Source organism: Diabrotica virgifera, chromosome 2 (genome assembly GCF_917563875.1).
Source record: "Diabrotica virgifera virgifera chromosome 2, PGI_DIABVI_V3a".
Taxonomy (NCBI): Eukaryota; Metazoa; Arthropoda; class Insecta; order Coleoptera; family Chrysomelidae; genus Diabrotica; species Diabrotica virgifera.
Window position 1 is genome coordinate 34,520,182 of NC_065444.1, and position 9,004 is coordinate 34,529,185.

Consider the following 9,004-nt stretch of genomic DNA (forward strand, 5'->3'; position numbering starts at 1 on the left):
GTAAGTAGAACCTAAATCCAAATTTTCATGCAATTCGGAGTTGCCCCTGAAAATTACACGGTATCGCCGAATTTCCCGTTCATTTACTGGGCTATATTAACAATAAATATAAAATTACCAAAGTATTAAGCTATAATATAATAAAAAAAAATCTAAAAATAATTAACATATAAATATATTTTTATACATGGCCATTAGCATAAACACAATTAACAATAACATGTGTTTCAAAATTTTCTTGTAAAAAGCTATGTCTTCAATCTTTATACATAATATTATATTTATACGTAGAAAAGTCTTTTCAACATCTACAGATGTGATTGGTACATATTTGAATTTAGACAAATATACCGGTACTATTTTACAACAATATAATAAATTTGGGCTGTCTGCAGACAAATATTAGTTTATTACATGACAGGTATAACGATGGGTTCTCCCGTTTATCTCCTAAGCCTAAGGGATTAGAATTCTTATGTTTATTGAATTATTAGAGTTTTATAGCTCTGTATACTTCATAGAATTTTGCTTTAGACAGGAAGTAACATGAAATTTCACTATAGTTTATCATAAGGCAAGCCGCACACCAAAGAAACATGAAACGAAAAACATGAAACATGAAACGAAAAACATGTTTCATGAGAAGAAAACACTGCTAAACAAATCTCAAAGTCCGCCTATCAATGAAACGAGTGTGATTCATGCTAATGACACATTTTTATTTTCGGAGAGTCTCATAAATGGCCGGACGTATATTTGTTTAGCAGTGGTTTATTTCCATAAAACGTAATTTACGTTTCATGTTTCTTTGATGTGCGGCCTGGCTAAGAAGTAAAATAAACACAGATAAGCAACATATTTTTAAAATAAGCATTTTTATTAAAAATCCTAATTATAAGCAAAAAAAGCAAAATGCTTATAATCCGGACTTTAATCTTAAGTACCATTTTTTAAATCCTATAAAGCTATAGGCAATATTTGTTAAAATCCCACTTACTTTTATTTTTTAATATAAAATAAATATGATTAGCTAATTTCGTGGTTTATTTGTCTCTTCCAAGACTTCTTGTTATCTTCTTAAATTAAGATAAGATGAACTTACACCTGAGTAACTGAGCTAGATTAAGTCTTAAACAATCGGCTCCTATGGTTAGTTGGAGTTTTATTATTATACATTAATCCACACTTTCCGGTGGTAGTTCGAGTGTTACAACTAATATTAACATCATCTAATATAGGTCAACATCATGGGAAATTTAACGGCTTCTCCTACATCATCATCTTCTTCTTCTTTTAATAGAACTATGTCCTGTTTCTTCTCATAGAGATTCTGTTCCGATCCGGAGCTCCATCTCTCGTAAGATCGTTTTTAGGTCTTCCTATGGCTCGCTTGGTGCTGAGCTTCTCTGTCTTCGCCTATTTCGCCATACTTGCAGGGTCCATCCGATCTACGTGGTCTCTTCACATGCGTCGTCGTGCTCTTGTCAATCTCACTACGTCTTGGACGCCTAGCTCTCTCAGTGAGTCTTCGTTTCGTATCCTATCTCTGAGTGTGATACCTCTTATGGATCTTAGGGTTTTCGCCTCTGTTATTCTCATTATTTGTTAGCTCTTTGTTGTCTCGGCCCTTGTCTACTACACTTCTTATAAATACGTACTTTGCTTTTACTGCTCATATTTAAATTTAAAGGGAAACAGGTGGTTGACAGATAAAATTGATTGATTAAAAATTTACAAACATTATTATCAAATATTAATGACATGAGAATATGCAAATAAATTGATTTAAATTTTAGGATAATTATTTCTTATAAATATTTAAAATATTTATGTACATAATTAGGCCAATCAAGTTAGGTTTTTACTTGGCATAACGAAAAGACGAGGTTTGACAGTTGAAATGTGTAGTCTCAGATATTACAAAAAGACTACTATCTCGGGATTCATCAATTTTTTAGTGGAACAATTTTTAAATAAACAATCAAAACGTCTAACTTAGTTTTGTGCTCATAACTTAAAAACTTGTTCATATAGAGATTTGACGTCCACAGGTAACTTTTTCAGAAAAAAAAAGATACATCGAATGAGATACGCTAAATGAAAATCGGTTAATAAACAAAAAATTTATTGCAAAACGGACGACAAAATCGCTGTTTTTGAATATTGTTAATAACAATTTTATTGTTAATTAAAATTTGTTTAAATATACCTAAACTTGAGGGAATTATGGTGTTTGAATGGTGAGCAAAAAGTAGTCCATATCTGTTAAATAGTTTTTGCAAAATTGAATTTGTTTATAATTTTTTTCAAAAAACGAGCTAATTTCTGAGGCTGGTCCAGTTAATTTGGCTGAATGCATCTTAATATTCCGGGGCTTATTTCGTTCGTTAAGGTGTATACTAATAGCTTATGAAAAAAAAAAGTAAAAAAAATACTTGTACGTACACAAAATTATTTGTTAATTAATAGCAGTTTTAAGCTTATAAACAATTACAATAATTCCGTAGATAATAGATCAAATTAAATGGCAATATAAAATACGGAAAGCTGGTTAAAATACACTACTTCTAAAAAAAATTTAGGTTCTATATGACCCTTGGGGTCTGAGATGGCCCGCTATTTTTTACTTTAGTCGGAACGCAAAATATTTTGTTTATAATACTCCTGTTTAAACAATTTTTAACATTTTTTCTTGCTAAAAACTATGTTAAAAACTTTGACTTTTCTTATATAAGATTGGTTAATTTCAGCTCTTAGTGTTGTTAATTAACGTAACAGTGACTTTTTTCAAAAAAAAGGGGCCTCTTAGACCCCAAGGGTCATAGGACCTAAAATTTTTTTAGAAGTTGTGTATTCTAACCAGCTGTCCGTATTTTTTATTGTTATTTAATTTGATTTAATTTCTACGAAATTATTGTAATTGTTTATAAGCTTAAAACTTTCTATTTATTAACAAATTATTTCGTGTACGCAGATGTATTTTTTTTACTTTTTTTTCATAGGCTATTAGTATACATCTTCACGAAGGAAGTGAGCCCCGGATTATTGAGATACATTTAGCCAAATTAACTGGACCAGCCTCAGAAATTAGCTCGTTTTTCAAAAAAATTTATAAACAAATTCAATTTTGCAAAAACTATACAACAGATCTGGACCATTTCTCGCACACCATTCAAACTCCTTAATACCCTCAAGTTTAGGTATATTTAAACATATTTTAATAAACAATAAAATTGTTATTAACAATATTCAAAAACAGCGATTTTGTCGTCCGTTTTGCAATAACTTTTTTGTTTAATAACCGATTTTCATTTATCCTATCTCATTCGATGTATTTTTGTTTCTGAAAAAGTTATCTGTGGACGTCAAATCTCTAGATGAACAAGTTTTTAAGTTATGAGCACAAAACTAAGTTTGTTGTTTTGATTATTTATTTAAAAATTGTTCCACTAAAAAATTGATGAATCCCAAGATGGTAGTCTTTTTGTAATATCTCATACTACACATTTCAACTGTCAAACCTCGTCTTTTCAATTATGTCGAAAAACGACTTATTTTTAACTAACTTGATTGATCTAAATATTATATACAAACCTCTAATTCTGGCGAGACATAAATTTTCATAACTTTAACGTAATGCCACATTTTTCTCAAGATAGTTTTTGTTATGCTCTAATCGTTCTGTTGTGTATAAAGTTTTATATTAGGTTGATTATCAAGGAGCTAGTAAATTATATCGAAAGTTGCTTGTAAAGCGATTTAAAAGTATCTAACGACTGGCCTGGTAGATCTGCGGGCGCAGCAAAGTTATTCTCCTCGTAGAATGTCGCCTACCAGATCATTTGTTATAATTACCAAACCAAAAACAAGGAATGGCCTCCCTCTGTAGGTTTTATCTCACAATTTATCGTCGCCATTTTCCGACCTTCTCCAAATCCTGCTGCTGATAGCAGTCTGCTGCTAGTGTCTGCTTCTTTTAGGAACCGAATAGTGTAATATCGTGTTAAACAGTAAATCTTTTAGCGCGTTAAAAATGTATGTGTCCAGTTTATGGACGTTGGCTACCGCAGAACTCTACTTTATCGACATAAATTATATCCGACATTAACGATAAGTTAACGGAATAAATGTGTCTTTCGCATTAAATGGCTACAATCCTTTAATAAATTGTATTTTGTACAAATGAAAATTTTAAAGGACTTACAGCTGTTACGGGGAACGCTTTATTACTTCATAAATATTCAATCTTCTCCAGTTTATGAATGTACATAACAGCTGATGATTATATACGAGGGTCGATTGATATAAAACAAGCCTTTGATAGAAAAACAAGTTTTTTCGAATTAAATCAATGTTTTCACAAAATATTTCCTGATCAATAAAATTTAAATATAGAAATTTTTATAGGTAATTAAACTTTACTATGTGTACAATTTACTGTGTGTATGGAAACCGTATATGAGATGTGGGTCGAATCGTCGCGTAGTGTATTCGGTCAGAAGTGTAGCAAGTGCGTGGCGAAACATTGCTCCCTCCTTAAGAGTAAGGGAGAGTTTTCGCTTTGAATCAGTAACCATGCTTATTGCAACAGACTAATACTTGGACTCAAGTGTCTTTAAAGATTTCCTTCACGATATTTCGAACAGCCCTCCAATCCAATTGGCGATATTCTAGAATTGGCATGGTGAACTGTTGCACGTTGGACTCCAGCACGTGCTCCCTTATTTATTGAAGTTAGGTTTTCCATACATATTGATAGGTGGGTTGGTCATAGCTAGTGCTTTTGGTTACCAGATAAAAAAGGTAACGTGATGCATTTTGGAATTGCACAGCTTTCTTCCGGGAACTGATAGTTGGTATTGTTCGGTATCAAACTTCCTTCAAAAGATGAGCCAGCTGGTAGAGCCAGTAGATCTGGATTTTCTTCAGAAGTAACACCATGTTTTGCTTTATGCTACCTTCATATGATCCCAAAAATTCCTTAGACGTGATGTTATGTACTTCTTGGATTTGGTTTACTCTCATTTTTTTTTCTACTTCGTAGTCTCCTTTGAAGGATACCAGTAGCTTATGCGTAGCTTGGGAGTTCTGCGTTGCCATGATGTAAATCACGTTAAATTTCAAATGTTTCATAATAGTATCTTAGGCCTGGATCCTGCGTACCAGAAAAAAGTTTATTAATGGCAAGCTGAAAATTTGTTAATAGCTTAATGTTGTCTAGTCGGACAAACTTTGATGTACAAGAACACTGGAACATTGGAAGTCTTAATTGTGCCATTTTTCATTGCCATTTTCCGACCTCCTCCAAATCCTGCTGCTGACAGCAGTCTGCTGCTAGTGTCGGCTTCTTTTAGGAACCGAATAATGTAACATCGTGTTAAAAAGTAAATCTTTTAGCGCGTTAAAAATGTATGTGTCCAGTTTATGGACGTTGGCTACCGCAAAACTCTTCTTTATCGACATAAATTATATCCGACATTAACGATAAGTTACCGGAATAAATGTGTCTTTCGCATTAAATGGCTACAATCCTTTAATAAATTGTATTTTGTAAAAATGAAAATTTTAAAGGACTTACATCTGTTACGAAGAACGGTTTATGATTTCATAAATATTCAATCTTCTCCAGTTTATGAATGCCGTTAATAGCTGCTATCTATACAGGGTAAGGCAGATAAACGACCTATTAGAAACATCTCGAGAACTCAAAGCAACACAATCGTGAAAATTGGAATGAAGGGGTTTCGAAGAGTGATCTATTTAATGAAAATATTTTTCATCTATTTTCTCATCTCCATACAGAGAGACACCCTGTATATTTTTAAATTATTGGATTCTCATCGACTCTGTAGTTCTTAAAATATGAGGTTTTGTAATGTTATACAGGGTAGTTTAAAAGATAATTACGTTTTTTTTTCTTAATTTCGTAACAATATTCACACCCTGTAGGATTGTAGTAGTTTGACATCAAAAGCCCTGTTTATGTTCAAAGGATTTTTAATATGTATAGTCTACTGTTGTTAAAAATTGTTAGTATACCTAGCTAAATTTTTAATTTTAGTATTTGGTTAGTCGAAACTCGGAATGAGTATTTTCTAATGGAACACCCTGTATTTTAGTATTGTAAAGAAAATATATATTCTATGGTACTTTCTTATTTCTTAAACATTCTCTATGCCTAACTGATTAATTGTGAGTTATTTTTGATTCAAGCCAAACATTATTTTCAACAAAACATACGTAAAGTTTTATTACATTGGCCGTGAAAATATTCAACCACAAGTAATATTTGAAAATAAATAAATATTAATCTAGACTGATCCTTACTATTACCAATAATGGTTGAGCTATCAAAATGCCTACGTAGTTAAGATTGTTGGTGCGATTAACAATTAAACACAGATTAAAGCAGTTAGGTACAAAGAATGCTTAAGAAATAAAAAAGTACCATAAAATATCATTTTTTACAATACTAAAATACAGGCTGCTCTATTAAAAAGAAAATAGAAAATATTGATTCCAAGTTTCGACCAACCCTGTATACTAAAATTAAACAATTAGCTGTACTAATCGTTTTTAACAATAGTAGACTATATTACAATATTAGACTATTTCGCGCAGCAGCCGATAGAGAGAGATTTCAGGAAATTGTAAACATGATGACGGCCAACGTCTGAATACAGACAAGGCACCTAAAGAAGAAAAAGAAGACTATATTAAAAATAATTTAAACATAAATAGAGTTCTTGATGTCAAACTACTACAATTCTACAGGGTGTGAAAATTGACACGAAATTAATAAAAAAAAAGCGTAATTATCTTTTAAACTACCCTTTATAACATTACAAAACCTCATATTTTAAGACAGAAGACATCGAGAAGATTCCAAAAATATAAAAATATACAGGGTGTGCCATTTAAAAAACGAAGTTATAAGCAACTTCCGGTATAACCGGAAGTACCAAACAGATGAAAATATGTTAATTAAATAGATCACTCTTCATAACCCCTTCGTTCCAATTTTCATGATTCTGTTGCCTTTAGTTCTCGAGATATTTTTAATAGCCTGTTTATCTGCCTCACCCTGTATAGTGATCCTCTAAATTCTCTACAACATATTTCTTGACCGATAAAATTTACCATGTGTATAGAAAACTATACAAATTAACAAATTAAAATGGTTTGACACATACCGCATCCACGTGATAGAGATGATAATATAATGTTTATTTTACTTTATTAAATGTGACACCAAAACACAATTAATTTATAAAATTGATTTATCTAACCGTACAAATTTATATTTTCGATTGGCTCCTTAAAAAATTGCTGTGATAAATTTCGCCTCACGCTTCCAGAACCCCGTGGAATTTTATCGGCAGTCGTAGATGAGCTGTGGGTCGAATCGTCGCGTAGTATATTCGATCAGGGGTGTCGCCAGTGCTTGGCGAAACATTTCCCCCTCCATAAGAGATGGTTTATCCTGAAACCGTGTTTGGACTAGAATTGGATACCTTTATCGCTAACTGGACGCCCTTTTATAACTTATAGTTGTATAAAAGAGGCAAGGGAGGGTTTTAGTTTCGCACCAGTAACCATGCGGATTGCAACACACTTCATTTATAATTTTTCTTTTATTTTATTTGGTCTTCTATCTCTTGTCTACCACTATAGTTTTTTTTTAGAAAATGAAGGGTCACAGGGAGAAACGATGAATGACATTTTTTGGTCATTTTGTGAGTTTTGCGCAATCTGTTAGCTTAGAAAGAGTACTATCAACCTGTGAATGATCAAGGGGAAATAACGATAAGAATCGCTTTAAAAACACGTCAGAAGATTGGACGCAAGGGGCAAACCGATGACTATGTAACTTTGTTTTTCATTTTACCGAAAATGCTTCCAAGTAGACCTTCATCGCCCTTCCCTCTGATCCTAATAGTTTCAACAAAATCTAGGACATCAAAGATATTTATTATTAAACGATGATCTTAGTACCAATGTAATTACCTATAGATTGGCTAGACAATAAAATACTTAACAGTTATTACTATTTTATAATAAATATTAAGCATGTATTTCGTCCGCCCTAAACTAGAAGCGGTTATATCAACAACTGGAATGTAAATTTTACAAATTGTAAACTATTAATGATTGAGTTCTATCATTACGCCAAACTTGAAATGAAATATTTTTTAGGCGTATGGATTACTTCTATTGTCTGCGCTTCAAAGCCTGTTGTTTACAATGTTTCCCAATCAAATCAATAAAACGCATTTACTCAAAATACCTACAACAGGGAAATGCAAGGCATGCTTTATTCACCAATGAATGGATTTTATTGAAAATTTCTAAACAGTGCGTCAATGATGAGGGAGGAAATTCTTGCTTGTCATATTATAATATTATGTACTAAAATGTATTCAAAATATGTACGTTCAGAATCAAGCCTACTATTTTACATTATTCAATATTTTTTTTTATTTAGCTAATGCCTCGACAACTAATTGAACAGTTAGGTACCTAGTGTCATGTGTAGTGTGTGTGTTGAGTAAGTGTCTTGCTACTTTGTAAAGTAGACGTCATTGTCTTTGCTAAGAGACGCTAATTGTATCCGAACGTCTGCGGTCCCTCCGGTGAGTACCGATCCCACAAGGACAGAAACTATATTCATTTACTAATTTATAATAAATGAAAAATTTCTGACCCTGGTTAGATTCGAACCCAAAACCTTTCGGATTTTTTCGATCCAAAGGCAGGCGCTCTTACCACTGAGCCACGGAGGCAATCAATTATAATCGTGTAAATAAATAATTATAGATGGGCGTAAGGTTTATTTTATTTATGTCTTGTTACTATTAATAATATTGACTGTGAGCAGGTATGTTTGGTTGTATAGTAACTTCCAGTCACGCCTGGCCACCTAACTTCCCAAAAAAAAAATTTAAAGCACTCGGAGTAGTGTCGAAAGAAGTGAAAACTTCTTGCGAACCAAGCGTCTTCGGGT